The sequence below is a fragment of the Callospermophilus lateralis genome, chromosome 7 (assembly GCF_048772815.1).
Source record: "Callospermophilus lateralis isolate mCalLat2 chromosome 7, mCalLat2.hap1, whole genome shotgun sequence".
Classification (NCBI taxonomy): Eukaryota; Metazoa; Chordata; class Mammalia; order Rodentia; family Sciuridae; genus Callospermophilus; species Callospermophilus lateralis.
In genome coordinates this window covers 130,270,414-130,288,367 of record NC_135311.1, presented here as the reverse complement: position 1 = coordinate 130,288,367, position 17,954 = coordinate 130,270,414, and positions in this window count along the sequence as shown.

Genomic DNA, 17,954 nt, shown 5'->3' with positions numbered 1-17,954 from the left:
CTTATAACCTCGCCCCGCCTCCAGAGTTTTCTAAGCTCACAAGGTTGATTGTAAGTAGGTTCACTTCATGTGGCCACAAAGGATTGAACCATAGATGGTATGGAAAGGAATAGCTAGAACTGAAGTGCTGCAAAAGTTTTCTGAATTAAAAGGATGGGGGTAGGAATTTATCATAAAACTTTCACTGCTTTGACAAGAACAGATCAAGACCATTACTTTGGTATATCTTACTCACAACCGCGTAGCATTGACCATACACACCACGAGGGTAAGGACAGAAATTGAAGTTGATTATAGAGCTATGAAAACTTACTCCTAGACAGGCTAGCTCTTCCAGCAGGGTGGGGTTCACACCAAGGGCCTTGGGCGGCAGCAACCTGAACACAGTCTTAGGAAGGGTCTACGGTTCTATCTGCAAAATGGGGACAGCACTCTATCCTTACAGAGCCTTGGTGACCATTAAAGAGAAACATTTGTCAGGTCCTGAGCACTTGGCAATAACTAATGTTTGCTCCCTCCTCTTCCTTCTCTCTTCACGGTTTTCTGTGGAATCTTTTCCTCTCACAGTCCCATTCCCTCTTCTTCTCCTAAAGCACATTTTTAGAACTGTGGAGCCAGAAACTATTTTCCTTGATTTAGGTGCCAAACAACTGAATCCAAAACAGACATTAGTAGAATTTCTTCCTCCCTCCCTCCTTCCCCCTCCTTTTCTCCCTTCCCTTTCTTTTCCCTCCCTCTCTCCCTCCCTCCCTTCCGTTCTTCCTTCCTCCTTTTCTGGTACTAGGGATTGAACCCAGGATTGCTCTACCACTGAGCTATGTCCCCCGTTCTTTTTAACAATTTTGTTTTGAGTCAGGACCTTGATAAATTGCCCAGGTTGGCCTTGAACTTGCAATTCTGCTAAGCCTCCCACGTAGCTAGAATGCTTTTTTAATAAAAAAAAAAATACATAATAATTGTACTTATTTATGCGGTACAGTGTGATATTTGGATACATGTCTACAATGTATGATGACCAAATTAGGGTAATAAGCATATCCACCACTGAAAACACTTATTTCTTTGGAACAAAATCCTCTTCTAGCTATTTTGAAATACATGGTAAATGATTAACTGTCACCACCCTGCTGTGCTTTGGAACGATAGAATTTACTCCTATTTAACTGTAATTCTGTACCTGCTGGAACTTCTTGGATCTTGATTGTCCCCCAAAGGCACATGTGGTAAAGGGTTGGTTCTCCTCCTGTGGTGCTGTTGGGAGGTGGCACCTTTAGGAGGTGGGGCCTAGTGGGAGGAAGTGAGGACACTGGGGTGTGCCCTAGATGGAGCTACCGGGACTGGCCCCGCCTCTCCTTGCCTTCCTGGCCTGCTTGAGGTGATCAGGCTTCTTCTCCCAAGTGTTCCAGTGTGGTACTCTGTGCTGCAGACAAACAGGACCAAGTGACCATGAACTGAACCCTCTGACACAGGGAGCTCAAGTGAGCCTTTTCCCTTGCTGATCACCTCAGTATTTTGTTACAGTAACGTAAGCTGACTAACACAGTCGCACATAACGTCCATGGATTTTAAGGTTTCCTAGAAATCGTATGATGCTTGTGTAAACAACTGAGATTTAGGGACCTTATCGAAAAGTCTAAAAAACTGAAGAGAACAATCATGTGTCCTCATTATTCTGGGATTTGACGCGGCCTCTTGTCTTAGAACCTCATACAGAAGATTCCCATCTCTCCCCCTCCTCTCGCCTCCTCTGCATCTTCAGCCTTGACAATAGCACAGTTACCAGACAGGCGGGTGCCCTTCCTCAAGGGCATAAGTTGCAAACAAAATAACTAACATGATTCAAAAGCTCTGACAGGCTGACTTTTGGAGCAGCCCAAATGGGGATCGCTGAGGGTATTCATGCAAATTTCGAGTCTGCTGGTCCCCCTCACAGACTGCACTGCGTCACTTAACAAGTACAGGGCTCACTGAAGGGGGAGAGCATGGAGGAAGAAAGGCGGCGGGAGAGGAGAGGGACAGAAGGGGAAGTGTGTTTACAGTTATAGGAAGGAGAGGGGAAGGAGTCAGTCAAGCTGAGGAAGGATGTTGAGAAAAGTAGGTGAGCCAGGACTGTGGGATTCCAAGGAAACCCAAAAAACTGGGAATGGAGAAGCGGGTGTTCAGCAGTCCCCGCTCCTACTGATGCCCGATGCTGCTGCCTGTCACTGTGTACCAGGCTCTAGCCTAAGGCCACGACCTGAGTTATCTCCATTGTCACAGCTTATGATACTATTATTATGCTCATGTTACAGATAAGGAAGCTGAGCTCCACAGGTTAATCTGCAAGTCCCCGGAGCTACAAGCAATGGAGTGTGGGACTCTAATCTAGGCTATGTGGCTTCTGGACCATTCTTTCCCAGCTCCTAGTAGCAGGAGGCAGGCTTGTGCACCAAACTCAGGGACACCAGGATATATGTGGAGATGGCACCAAGGCCGGACTCTCTGTGACACGGATCCTGAGACAGATTTGCCAGAGTTTACCAGTGTGCACTAGCCCACTCCTGTGGCAGAGGGAGGGGAAGGAGAAAATGAGCTGAGATGGAGTCATGATGGGAGCCTGGGCTGAGGCTGGAGCCTGGAGCTGCTTAGCCCTGTGGTCACGTCCCACTGAGTCAAGAGGGTCAGCGAAGGAGACTTGGCTGAAAGCGGTCAGCTACCAGCACTCCCCGAGGGAAGAATGTGGGCTTCAGTTCTCTTTCCCCATCTTGCCCAGATTCTTACTGGCCTCCACCCATATCTTCAAGGAAGTATCATTTTGGGGGGGAGGGGGCTGCAAGGAGAAGGAAGATATAAGGCAGCATGTATGTACCTGACTGAAGATGGGGAGGGAAAGAAAAACACAGCAATGTTGTCAGGGACTCAGGTCTTCACTCCCTGCTCAGGTCTTCAGTCAATCCTGAAAGTGATGGCTGGCACCTTCCCACTTGTCACATTACAAAACCAGGGTGTGCAGAGGGAAGTATCGCCCTTTGTTTGCCATGCTAAGGAACCTCATGGAGTAACTAGGATTTGAGTTTGGGCTCTTTTTCTGGAACTCCAGTGTCTGAGACATTCTGTGTCTCCCTAGGGGCAACATTCTCCAGCAATGACTTCAGCATGCTTGGGACAGCCTCAGGTCCATCCTCTTAGACCCCCACTCTCCATGGCAAGCCAGCCAGTAGCACTTCAAGCAGGGAGACAGCTGCACCCACTGCCAGAGCCCAGCTGCCAGAGCTGCAGGGGGCACTTGGCAGCCACCTGTTAGGAGTCCCTCCTGCCCCTTCTAGGCACTTAGGTCACCATCCCCTCCCCAAGGATGTCTGGGTTTTTTGTGGGGGGTGTACCAGGGATTTAACTCAGGGTCACTCAGCCATTGAGCCCCATCCCATCCCTATTCTGTATTTTATTTAGAGACAGGGTCTCACTGAGTCGCTTAGGGCCTTGTCGTTGCTGAGGCTGGCTTTGAACTCACAATACTCCTTTCTCAGCCTCCTGAGCTGCTGGGATTACAGGCATGTGCCATTGCACCCAGCAGGATGTCATTTTTTCAGGCTCCGAGGCTTCTCAGTCACTCAGTGAGGTCAATGGCCAATGGACTTGTAACAGAGCACTCAAGCCAACGCACCTGTGCTCCTAGATAGCTTCCCCCTCCATCATCAGACCTTTTGAGGTTTGACACATTTCTCGTGTTTCCTTCAAAAAGATCTCAATTCTAACTCTATCTTTTCCACTTATTTGACTGTGACCTTGGGTGAGTTACATCTCTCTCTGAGCCCACCTATGAAATGGGCTAACAATTCCAGGCCAGCTGTTGCATGGTGGCATTTCCCTCAGCAGGAAATAAAGACCTGTGGAATCAGGTGGCAGACAGACAGGGCACTCACTGCAGAAGTAAGGATGTTGTTCCTTTCCCAGTTTCTCCAGCTATTCCAGTAAGGCAAGAGGAAGCATCTGTTGGTTTTAATGCCCAGGGCCCGACACCTGGTCAATGTCCCTCATTAACTGCTCACGCCACTCGGGTCAGCGTATCACCAGCTGAAACATGGCAACGTGACTTTACTTGTGTTCATTTTCCTGGGTATTTTCTTCATGTGGTCAATGATACTGGCTCAGAACACCAATGTCTAAATTTGGATGAAGCACCATTCAGAAGATTCGAGAACTCATGCCAAGTGCCTTGCACATACCAACTGTATAGTAGTACTCAAGAGACATGATTTTTTTTTTTTATTAATAGCCTCAGAGTTTAATTGCACAGCTCCTCGCCACAGTACCCAAGGGCTCCAATTTCTGTCTTGTGGGGCTCTGGCACTAACAGAGTCTTTACTACTAAAGGAGGAGAGAATGAAAAGGAAATAGATTTCAAAAGATTTGAATTGTCAGCCCCATTCCACCACTTACTAGTTGTGTAACCTTGGATAAGTCAAGCAGTCTGGTCAAGTTCAAAGTCACTGTGGTAGTAGTTACCTTTATTAGGCATTTATTATATGGCAAGGAGCCATGTAAAAGGTCTGCTTACATCTCACAACCCTGTGGAGGGGGTATTATTATCCTCATTATACAGTTGGGAAATAAAACTCAGGTCACTTAAGGTATCTCAGATCACAGAGTGGGGAATGGCAGCATTAACATTCAAATCCAGATCTTTCTGACTCCATGCCTACTTCCCAGAGTTGATATGAGAATTGAAAATAGAGAGGCGGAGCCTTCCTTCCTCATGACAGGTATGTGATAAATGGCTGTTCCTCGGTAAGTTTAGAACACTCTTGGCAGAGGCATCAAGGGGATATTATTTTTTTAAACTGGACTCAAGAGCTACACAGGGGAGAAAAAGGAACCCCTGCTGCTTTGGGGGAGTGAAGACAAGGAACACCCAGCTCCCAGCACTTACAAGACCAGAACTTGTACTCGCCTGGTGAACTGCCTGCAAGCGAAGACAGCTAATGGATGAGCACAGGCGGGTGAACAAGGGCACATCAGCTGCTGCCAACCACGTTTGCACTTTAAATGCTCAAGGCTGACAAGAGAGCGCCGTGGGGAAGATTACCCACCTCCAATCCAGAACAGAGGCCCCCTTGCAAAGCACAGTTGCATAGTAGTGTTGAGGAGCAGAAAAGGCTGCCTCAGAGCCCCACGTCCCAAGAGCACAAAAAACACAACTGTGAAGGAGAACTGAGAGTGGGGCAGCTCACTCTGCTGAGGAGGGGGTATTATTATCCTCACCATAAGAGCACCCCAGAAGCACAGCAGTTCCCTGATCCAAATGAAAATGAAGGTTCGAACTGCTGATCCCCCGTTTCAGGCACTTGTATTGTGCAATCAATTACAGCATCATTATAGGGTTAAACACTTGAGATTTTGTTTTAATCATTAAAAAATGCTTTAAAAACCTCCATATGCTAGTAATGACTTTCCAATTTTCTTGGAAACTAAACTCAGAGAGGAAGGAAGAACTTGTTTGGCTTGGGGAAGCACCTGGCTGTCATGGACAGGGAGCAAAGTGCTTCCCTCTGCTTTGCTAGGAAGGTAGGAGTATCTTCATGGGAACAGGACAGGAGGAAGAATGACAGGACCCAAGGCTCTGTATTGGAGAAACACGGAAAAGGCAATCCCACATAAGCATTCATGAAATGGCTCCCTTAATTTTCAAGGGCATGAGCTGATAAATGTTGATTGTACTGGCTTGTGTGTGTATTATGCAAATGAACCCAAAGGGGACAGATAATGCTTCAGGGTCACCACCTGTTATATTCTAGTACCTTGCATTTTGAAAGGGGTTAAGCATGGCTGACTTAGTCCTTAAAATACCTGAGTGGGAGTCAATAGTGTTCAACACCATTATTTCAGATCTGACTCACTGTAGGCCACATTAATTTCCTATTTACAGAAGCCACTCTCCAGCACATGATAGATCCCATTCATTCAATTTACCACCTACAGATCTGTCAGATGTTACTGATGTCCAGAGCTCTGCAAATACTAGCCTTCCCACAGACTTGAAAAAGCTGCGCTCTTTCAATTATGACCTTAAGATGGTAGCATTTGATGTTTGTCTCAATCACATGAAATTAATAGACAGGTCATGATTTGTTTATAACACTTAAAAGTGCTGGAGGTATAAAAGAAAGAAGTAGGGGGAGAAGGGAGAGAGAAAAAGAAAACAAAAAGAAACTATCAAAGTAGGTCAGTTCATCAGATGACAATCTCACCCCATGACGTGCCTCACCAGCCAAACTCCCCTCTCAGCCAAGGCCAAAACAAAACAATTCATCACCTTCACTCAAAAACACGCATTTAGGGGCTGGAGTGTGGTGCAGTAGAACAGTGCTCCTATCAGGCATAAGGCCCTGGGTTCCATCTCTGGTACTATAAAAAGCAAAAAGCAAAAACTATGTGTTCATGCCTTGTGGGTGCTCAGGGATTTTCAGAAGCTCAATGACCCAGCCAGCCCTCAAGAAATGACACTAGAAGATAGAAAATGGTCTAGAGCCTGCATTTCCTTCAGATATAAGACCAGAAATGACTATAGACAAAAGGGAAATAAAACATTATATACATTCCTTTCTTTTATTCCCATATCCACACCCTGCTTCCCTGTAATGTAAGAGTGGAGACTCCATGGTTCTCTTGTCCAGCCAGCACTTATTTAAAAATTCAACAAAGCTATATTGTAGCACTTTTGTATTAATGTACCTCTTGGTACTGTTACAGAATGAAGTTTTCTTTTTATTTGACAAGATCACATTTAGAGGATACAAGATAAATTGAAGACAATATTTATACATCTGCCAGGGGCCGTCTGTCACTTTAATAAGACAGCTACAGTATCCTATGATTTCCCCTCCCCCTTTTTCTCTTCCTTTATTGTTCTTGTGAGAGCATTTGTGCAATAAACAAAACCCAGAAAGGTAAAAAAGAATCTGGTCCTTTTTAAACCCATTTTTATCATATAAATGAAAAAAGGGACAGATTAGCAAGCCTGAGAAGTCAGCACCTTTGCCCCCACAGACACACTGCAGCAGCAGATAGGAAGACAAAGCCATAAGGGCCTTTTTCCTCAATGGCAAACAGGACTGATTTAGAGACAAAAAGATGGGAGCCTAGCCTCCTAGACACCTCTGATCATCTTAATTCCATCTTCTCCTTCTGATTTATCTCCACACAAGTGATTCAGCAGATCGATGGGGCCCTCTGGCAAGCAGAGCACCGTAAGAGGGGATTTGATGGTTGCAAAGAACCCAGAGGCACAGTTCAATCCTCCCAGGTCACTGCAGGATGCAGACAAGGCCCCGCAGTAGTGCGCTGAGTTCAAATGACTCTATACATTGCCAGGACATCTTCCTTTCTGTCATGGACACTTGTTGCTTCAGGGCTCAGCCTCTGAGTGCTCTGATTCCAGTAACTATCCTGTCTTAGTTTGGAAATTCACTCCTCCCCTGCTCTTATTCAATGTTGTTTGGTTGGAGCTGACCCAACCCTGAGCTAGGGAAGGAGGGATTGTGAATTTAAAGTAGACCTAAGCCACTGGGCACGCATTTCTTCTGGTAACCAATACTGTTCCTGAGATGTGCACTTTAGCCAAGCCAGGCTGTTCCAGCCACCCAGACTCAATTCCAAGACTGTTACTGCAGTTGCTGGGAAAGCTGATGACTTCTTTTTCCCTAGATCTATTATGAAATATGTGATCCAGGAGCTGCTACAACTATTCTGTCACCATGAGGGGAAAGTCTACCCAAAGGATGCAAAACAGAAAGAGAAAGAAGCTAGTCACATCATGTGAGATGTTAGATCAAGCCATGCCTGAAGTTGGATCTACCCCTGGACTTCCCAGTTAGGCCTATTTAGAATAGGTTTCTTTCTTGCTGGCAACTGAGTCTAATAGATGTTTCTCATACCACTGATTTGCAAATGTCACCACTCATCCTCAAAAACTATCAATGGTTTTCTACTATCAAAATTCAGAGTCAAAATTCTAAAGTCAAAATTCCTTAGCTTTGCACCCATTTCATCCACAAAATGGCATCAATTTATATCCCCACCTTTATTTTGAATTGCTATCTTAAATGAAACTCTTCTGTCAAACTGACACACTCTTTCTCTAAGATGTAACTCAAGTCTCACCGACCCCTGCCCCAGGGACTTCACCCTTCTCTGAATTTTCGTAGCTCTCACTGCATTCAGCTTTTCCTTGAGAGCTGCCATAAAGCATCCTTACTGCATTCATCCTGTAACCATGTTTTCATGGGAGAGGCCTCAAGGTGTTTACCCACTAATGGATGAAACAATGACCAGATATTTATGCAGAGTACTGTATAGTTATAAATAAGGTAAGCGGTGCAAAAAAATTTAAAGGTCAGGGTTTCATAAAAAGGCAGAAGGGACCCTATCTAAAGGATGAGGGGCAGGGAAGATCTCCCTGAAAAAGTGACTATACAGGCATAAAGAAAAAGGCAGTATGACAGGAAGAGGCAATCAGGTACGGAATGGTGGGTTAGAGGTTAGCATACACTGTCAGAGGGCTGGGAGATGGCCCTAAACCTTAATTCTACCAGCAAGGGCACTGGAGGATTTTCAGAAGGGAAGTGACCTGATCAGCTTTGTACTTTAAAAGATCGCTCATTTCCATGTGGAAAATGGATGAGCAGAGTGACTTGGGAGATATCTGTTACAGTGATACAGATGACAGAATCTGGTGGCTTCAACTTTGATGTTATCAGTGGAGATGGAGAATTAGGTGGTTTCAGTTATAATTTGAAGGCAGGAGCTGTTTGACTTAGTGATTCACTGGACGTGGATGGGGAAATTAGAGAGGGGTGACTACAGTGATTCCAGCCACTCCATGATGGGCAGAGCGAGTTTGGAAAAGGAGACTTGTTTCAAATAGGTTAAATTTTAAGAGGTTGCAAAGTAAGTGCATTTATTCCAGACAGACATATGGGTTTAAAGTTGAGAGGGAAAGTCTAGCCTCCAGTAAAAACTTGGGAGTCTCTATGTATAGAGGGTATTTAAAGTCATGAATTGGTTGATTTAATCAAGGACAATATAAAGCAAATGGACAACCTGGGACCTGCTCCCAAGAACTCCAATTCTAAGAGATTTACTTGTTGGGATAGAGGCAACACAGATAAAAGAAATCCCTAGCTTCCCAGACAGACTTGAACTTCTGGAGAAGAGGAAACCTGCATAGTTTATTTCTTCAAAAAAAGGAAAAAAAAAACCAGCACTTTGACCTTACCAGGTGTTAAATAAATATTTGTGAATGACACCCAAAAGTGGGCAGAGCATTGGGCTGGGAATCAGAAGATCTGAATTTTTAAATTTTATGATTCTTGGTAAAGAGGAACACTTTTAATCTATATTAGTGATTTAACAGAATATGACAAGTCTTCATCCCTTCAACTAGTATTAAATAGCTTAAAGGCACAAATGCTGGATAAGACTGGGAAAGGAAAACATAAAGAGGCAGAGGGACAAAGAAAAAGGTGATTCCCAACTTCTTTAGCTTATTGAATTCTCACTACATGCCTGTGAGTAACAACCTACAAAAAGATAGGTTTTATATTTGATAGCTTAAGAAACAGACCTTCAAAGTTTCAGCTTCACAGTCAATATGCTGTGGGACCAAATCTGTTTACCTTTCATATCTGAGTTTTTACAACTACTGCACCGATCCTTCAATCCTCACTCAACAACTCACAACCTGGTAATGAAAATTAACCAACCATGCTGAATGACTCATGATTGAAGGCCAAGATAAGAGCTGCTGACTGTGGATGCTAAAGAAAGACACAATCAGTATAACACAGGTGGTCAGGAAGCTCTGGAGGCCCAGTTGGACCTTAAAATAAGGACAAGAGAGTTTAAGAGTTGAGAATGCATGTTCATAGGGGCAGGGCAGCAAATTCCAAAGCCATGACACCATCAAGAGAAGCAAAATTAAGCCTTAGAAATTCTCCTTCTGCATGCCTCATGCAGGTCCTTTGAAAATGTTCCCAGAGTCAGGTGGCTTTTCTATGATGATGGACATTGAAGCAAGCACAGGTAAAGCATTTGAGTTCTTTCTTATGATAACTAAGGATCTGGGAAAGCATGTAACTTGGGATCTAAATTTGGTGTTCACGGAAAGACATGATGCCAATCATAAGTAAAATACAGCCATCCATAGTTTAATAAAATAAAGGAGTTTTCTGTAGAAATCTTTGTGCTAATTTAACTTTACTGCTATCTTATACTCTCCCCTTATACTCTGAGGTCTTTGAGGAAAGGGAACTTACATAGTCATTTTCTCATGATTCAAAAGCTTGACATAGTGCCCTGTCCATGTTAGTTATTGCATAAATGTGTTTTAAACTATTAGGAAATAAATATCATATATACTAACAAATAGAACAATGATCCTTGTGAATGAAAAGAGGGGGTAATGAGGCTGCCAAGGTGATTTCCCCCTCTTTCCTATTACTAGGTTTTTTATCAATCAAAGGGGGAAGAAGGGAAGCGGTGCCAAATGTTCCATTTTCAACAGCAACAATTTCCAATATCCCAAATTAATTAGTAAATGGAAATACTTTCCAACCTGCCAGAGAACTACACCTAGAGCAGCTACAAATTACCAGCTTACTTCAGTTCTTTTGAAGGGGGTCCTAACGATATACTGCATAGTAAGGGTATTCTCATAGTCCTCTATTTGCACTGAGCCAATTCTATTCTCAACTCTCCCGGTGACTAATTGGATCCTTTTGCAAGAAATCTGGCCAGGGAGAGCGAGATGGGATGTCCTGAGGCCAGGAAACTGCAAAGCTTGACCTCCTTCTTGATAAAAACCAACCACAATTACATAAGGCTTAGAACTTGCATTTATAACATGCTTAAAAGCATGCCAAGGGCTTTTTCTTTCATCATCTCATTTGATTTCCCCACAAATAATCTTGTGAATAAGAAGCACTTAGCACAGAGCCTGTTAAGGGTGCAGTTAATATTCAATGAATGAACAAAGGCCGAGCAGGACTTTCACAGATGAGAAACTCTCATTTCACAGATGAGAAACTCAGGCTCGGAGAAGTAAATCTCAGCGGGCTCCAGGGCTCCCAGAGCGCCGGGCTCGGCTGGTCCATCTGAAGGCGCGCGCGGGCCCGGATGGTTCTGCGGGCCGGCGCCCTGCCTGGCTGCTGAGGCCCCTTCGCGGTTCGCCTCTTCCAGGCTCGCTCTCGATGCACCCTTCTCACCACCCAAGTCCTCCGTGCGCCGTGGGACCCCCCGTGGCGGCCACCTCCCCGGTCATCTCGGCGGTCACACCCGGGGTGGGGAAAGGCCTCTGATTACAGCTGCCCCCGAGCTAGTTTCGGCTGGCGCAGACTCGGGTCCGGCACTTATTCGAGCACCACGCCTGCGCAGGAGTCTTTTCCATTTCTGTCCGGGCGGAAACCCACGCGTTAGATTTCGGTTCCGGGGCCTCTAGGAAGGAACCTGCGCCTTTGTATCTGGGTCTCTGTCCGCGAGGCTGAGCGGGACCGGCCTTTCTGGCTAACCTCGCGAGGATGAGCAACTTCCATAAAGATAGACCTTAGGTTATCATCCCAAACTGCTTGTTAGAAAAAAGAAGTTAACTCTCCAACAAAATGGTAGCACTTGGAAAGGTAGGTTAAGAACCAAATTACATGGATTCAAATCTGCCACTTACTACCTAGATGAGTAGTAATTTGAGCCTTAGTTTCTCATCTGTTAATGGGAACTTTAAATGTGTTCATAGATGTAAATTACCTATACTAGAACAGTGTCTGGCACATAATGTAAATGCAAAGTTCTATTGGCCCAAATATATTATGGAACAAACATGGTAACAATGCTAACCTTGAAATATGATTTAAAAAAAAAAAAAACAACTGTTAACATATGGTTACAAGATTTGCCTCCCCTGTTCTCCTAACTACCAAGAAGTCTTCTCTCCTTTGCCTGAGTATTTCACCCGCTCTCTGTAATGGTTAAGCGTATGTATGTGCGCAGTTGCGCGTCAGATCTGCTAAACATTAAAGACGCTCTTTATATAAGATGGCATTTGTTTTAGTAATAATATGGAAGCAAGAGAGAAAGGGAAGAAAATACATCACCAGATCAGCAAAACCTGAAGTCATGTAGCTGAGGAGTCCTGGGGCAGCTTTTCAAGGTCTGGGACTGGGAAGTCCCCGGCAGACCATCCTCTCCACAGGCGAGACTCCAAATCTTATGCTCAGTGGGGCTCCTTAAATACAAGTTATAACAAAGAAAGCTCCATTCTAACAATGTGTGTGACCTAGTGATCCCCTCAAGGACACCTCATCCTCCCAAGGGACTGGCCAGATCCCTGATGGTCTTGAAATAGTGAATGCCTCTGAGTTCTTGTGAGTGAGCCAAACCACTGAGAATTCAGCATTCTTTAGATGCTCCATCAAGGGTAAGCAGATCACACACAGCAGGCACATGAACAGAAAAGATCTTTAACATATTTTCCTTAGCCCTTTACTTTCCTAATTTGCTAAAAGGCATTTTTCCAAAGCAGACTTGTGTCCCAGGTTGTACCTACATGTAAAAGAAAGCCTATAATTTTGATGTGTTGAGAAACAAAGTGCAGTTGTCACTTATTGGCAAATGAGGGCTCTTACTTTACTTTATACACATTTTTTCAATTAACTAAAAACTTAACTTTCATTTCTGAGTCTGTGATCTTACTCTCCACAATGCCTATAGTAGATTGCAAAAATAAAATAAAACCACCAAAAAAAAAATCATTCCTGTATGAATTCCTCTTTGCAATATGTGTTTTTGTTGCATTTCCTGTTCATAGATGGAGTCTGTTTATTTACCCACTTGAATCTGGGCTGACCTGGTGACATGCTTTGACAAATAGGATACAACAAAACTCCATTATGGATCCTAAGCCTAGAACTCAAAGGCCTTGTAACTTCCACTGTCTTTCTTTCCTGCACCCAGGGCAGCCACTATCCTGATTTGCTCAGGCCTGAGGAGTTTCCCAGGATTTGGAACTTCCACTTCTAAAATTAGGATAGTTTTAGACAGAGCAGCATCCTCCAGGATGAGAGGTTCCTGGAAGGGAGTGGCCTGGTCAACATCCAGCACCAGCAGCATTTGACTCATCAGCCCCAGTCCAACCATCAGATGATGACAGCCTCATGAATTGATTCAAGGGAGACCAGCAGAGCCATCCAGCTGAGCTTAGCCCAAATTCCTGTCCTATAGAATTGGGAGAAAATTATTTTTTAAAGCCATCTAGTTCAGTACTGGTTCATTACATCACAACAGATAACTGATTCAGTGTGGTAACCCCACAACTACAGGGAATTATGCTAAAAAGAAACTAAGGAATAAGCTCCAACTTTACGAGGACAAGGCCTAGCCCTCCTCCACCACTCATCTAATCCTTTATTCATGTGAAGAATATTTATTGAGCACTTATTGTATACCAGGAACTGTATCATGTGCTTATCCAGGAGTGAATAGGTAAATTAAGGACTCTGTCCTCAATAATCTTGTTCAGTTTGGGATACAGATATAAAAGGAATAATTATAATCATAGGATGCTTTGAAAACGAATGGGGCCAAACTGAAGTGGAAGAGTGTAAAAATAGCAAGGGTTAAAAAAGAAGAAATGGCATTTAAATTTGGTGCTGAAGGAGAAGTTATCCAGGTGACAATTGAGCTGACATGTTTTCCAGGCAGAGGGACCAGCACCTGAGAAGGTCCTGGATCGGGGAGGAGCTCCATGAGGAAGGACAGAGAAGCCAGAGTTCAGAAGCCAGAGGGGAAAGAGGCAGGGGATGAGATTACAGATGCAGGCAGAAGCCAATCCTGCAGAACCCTGTGAACACAGTGGGGCTAAAACGCACCTACCTGGCATCCAGGTAGATCACATCTAGCCCACCTGCCTCCTTGGAAAAGCATCATATGGTACGCCATTGCTGTATGTAAAGATGGATGACCTAGGAGATAGAATGCCCAGATCCATCTCAGCACATGAGTTTATTAACCCAGATTCTTCTAAATGGAAATAATTCATATTCAACTCCATATAAAGCAGGGATGATTGAGCACGAAGTGGTTTCGTTCATGGAGGAGCTTTATACAAGCATGTTACGAGGCTGTGGTATAAGGCACTAGGATGCCTGCGCCCCATGTTTTTGGTCACATATTGTAACCCCACCCACCTGGCTAAGAATCATCAATGATTTCACTCCTCTTATTCAGCCCATGGATTCTCCCCAACCCACCTAAGAAATCTCACTTTCTTACTGAACCAACAGATTATTAATAAACTAGCTTTTGTGTTGGACTTTTTTGAGTTCTTCAGTGTTGACCGTTTCATCCTTTCCTGATGCCCTCATTCAACAAACATTTCCTGCGCATCTACATCTGTGTCAGGCGCAGTCCTAGGCGCTGAGGGTGCCCTCACGAACAAGACAAAGTCCCCGCTCTCTAGCAGGAGAGATAGACCCTAGAAAGTAGTTGTGTAAATATAAACATAAAGGGTGATAAATGCAAAAATTTCAACACGAAAATAGAGAGCGATGGGGCGAAAGAAGGGCCTCCAGTTTCAAACAACGGTGTTATGAGCTAATTATCAAGAAGGGAAATGTGGGAGAAGCGGAGGTGCTGTTCTTTCAGCACGGCTCTCATGAGCTCCCTTCCTTCATCAGCTAGAAACACTGGATGTTTACTGTGCTGTAGGCTCTGCAGGGTGAGAGGAGATAAGACAAATAAATCATTGACCTTTTCCCAAGGGGATTACTATATAGCTGGGAACATCAAAAATGCACCATGCTGTAGCACATTTGTTCATTCTGCTTGGGGCCATGTGGGAGCAGAGAAGCTCTTGTCAGCTCTCCTTCACCGTGCCCCATCACCCTGAGATCTCCTTACGGCCACCTCCGGAGGCTCTTTGATTTCTTCAGCTTCTCAAGTAGTCATGTCCTCCCTGCCTCCGGCCTTTGCTCATTCTGTTCCCTCAGCCTGGAATGCTGCCCAGCTCCTCCTTCTCCAGCCTGACTTAGGATGCCATATCCTTAGGGAATCCTGCCATAGGATGTTCAGGCTGTGAACTAGGCAGCCATATACAATAAGTCTGCACAACAGGTGGCCTCCCAAATCTCAGCCGCCAACACCATAAGCATTTGCTGGCCCAGAGGTGACTGACCATTCGATGTTCGTTTTCTTCCTCCCTTCTCAGCATGTTTCCTTTTTTGCCCTGACCACTAGGAAGCGCTCAGAAAATTACAGAAATGGTCAAAAGATGTATAATCTTCCTCAGAGAGTTTTCTGTCCAAAAGGGGACAGACATCAAATCAATAACTTCCCAACTGAGTAGAGAACTAGAATGTTGGTGGGCTCTGTGAATAAGGAATACAGGCATTAACAAATAATATAACTTAGAAAACTTCAACTGCATGGGGGGAAGATGGCGGGCACAATGATCGCCCCCAAGGATGTCCGTGTGCTAATCCTGGAACCCGTGGCCATGCTATCTCACGTGGCAAAAGAGACGTTGCAGATGGGACCAGGTTAAGGACTGTGAGATGGGAGATGGTCCTGGATCACCTGGGTGGGCCTGATAGGGTCCATGTGAGCAAAAAGAGAACCGTCTCAGTGACAGAGTGTGAGAAGGAACTCGATTGACCATGGTGACTTGGAGGATGGAAGAAGCCGGCCATGAAGGTGGACCCTGGGTGGCCTCTAAAACAGGTGAAGTCAAAGAAATGGCTCCTCCCCCTGCCTGCAGCAGGAATAGGGCCCTGCTGACACCTCAGCCTTAGCCTTAGGGGTCGTGTTTGGGGCTCTGCCCTCCAGAACTGTAAGGTAATAAATTGGTGTTGATTTAAGCCACCAAGTTTGTGGTACTTTATAGCAGGAAATGAAGACAGGCCGTCAGCTCGGTACATTTGTGGAAGAAAGGGAAGGTGGGCGAGGAAGGGGGGCAAGTAAGGGAAGCACGTGAACCGCGGGAGGCCGAGCAGGATGGAGGCTGAGCCCAGTGGAGGCCGTGGTCTCTGGAGCTGGCTGCAAGCTGACAGCCTCTGCTGCTGCTTGTGGGGGAAAAGCCTCTTGTCAGTCAAAATCTGGTGAAGGGCATCTGCTGACTCCGCTTTATTATGAGTCACCTTTAGCCTTCATTTTAAAACACTCAAAATCAAACCCTGCAGACCCCAGGGCTCTTGCAAACATATGGAACTGCGACCCCCACAGACGCAGTGGGAACATTCTAAACGTAGATTAATACTTTCCTATGAACCCGGCTCTGGCACCGTAATCCTCCCTGCCACGCAGCAGACCCGGGGACCTGCCACTGGTGCGGTGGGAGCGCCCAGTCATCTCTGCACACGGAGGCCACGTCCCTGTGCTGAGCAGCCCCCGTGGTTGAAAGGCTAGGCCCGGCTTTGCACCTCAGTCTCTGTCCTTGGTTCTTCTGGTCACCTACCTGGGGAGCAAGGCCGGGAAGGAAGAGAGAAAGGCAAAGTTCAAGTGCAGAGTCGGCTGCTGGGGGATCAAAGCCCTGGAATCTGGTTTCTAAAATTTCTCTCCAGGGAAAACAAACACCCCCCTCCCTCCCTCGGCCTCTCTCGCTGCGGCATTGGGAAGAGCTGCTCTCCAAATAAAAATGGAAACGCCTCTTTGCTTCTTGTTTGCCCTCACTGCCAGGAATGTGCCCCACAAACGGATGTTCAAAAGGCCTCACTCCGTCTCATCTGAGTACCGGCTTTCAAATCCCCAACCTGCCACACAAAGTGGACATCCCAGTTGCTCTTGTCACTGTTTTAGTCAGTTTTTTCATCTCTGTGACCAAAATACCTGAAAAGAAAAACATAAAAGAGAAAAGCGTATTTGGTGCTCATGGTTTCAGAGGTCTCCATCCATAGACGACTGACTCCATTGCTTTGGGCCCAAAGTGAGGCAGAACAACATGGCGGAAGGTTGTAGAGGAGGAAAGTGGCTCAGGACATGGCAATCAAGAAGAAGAGGCAGTTCCCTTCCCCAGCAACAAAATCCCCCAAAGACATGCCCCCTTGGGATCTACCTCCTCCAGCTACTCCCTACCTGCTTACAGTTATCACCCAGTTAATCCACATCGGTGGATTAATCCACTGATTAGGTTAAGGCTCTTATAACCCGATCATTTCACCTCTGAACCTTCTTGCACTGTCTCTCACAGGAGATTTTGGGGGACATCTCATGTCTAAACTATAAGGGCCACTATTGGAATGGCTCTGTTTATTGACTTGTTTGTTTGCGGTCCATCCCTCTCCGGTCCCAGCTCCCCACTTCACTAGGGCAGAGTAAGCCCCTGGGAAGACAGACCTCTCCCCTTGAATGCAGCTGTGCCCTCAGGACTTTCCACATGTCTCATTCCTGCCCAATAACCACATTCCCATTTTTCAGCCACCATCATGTGAGCTGAACTGGGCCCCTCCATCCCCACACACATGTTAAAGTCCTAACCTCCAGTACTTCAGAATGTAACTATTCAGAGATAAGGTCTTTAAAGAGGGGATTAAATTAAAATTATGTTATTAGGGTGGGCCCTAGTCCAATATGACAGGTGTCTTCACAAGAAGAGGAAATTTGGACACAGACAAGTAGAGACAGGAAGACAATATGAAGAGGTAAGGAGAAGCCGGTCATTCACAAGCCAAGGAGAGAGGTCAGGACCAGTTCCTTCCCTACAGCCTTAGAAGGAACTGTCAGCAATTATTTCCCCAAATCTTGGGGTCCCCATCCCTAGGAACAGGACAAGTCATGACACAGGCGAGCAACCAGAGTGACAGGCTTTTATTCAATGGCCAGTGAGTGGAGCAACTGGAGTCTCTTCTCTCAAAGTATGTCCTTCCTTCCCAGTAAGCCAAGGGAATGTAGAGGTTTATGGGATGGGGAGCAGCTGGAAGATGAATGGGCTGATT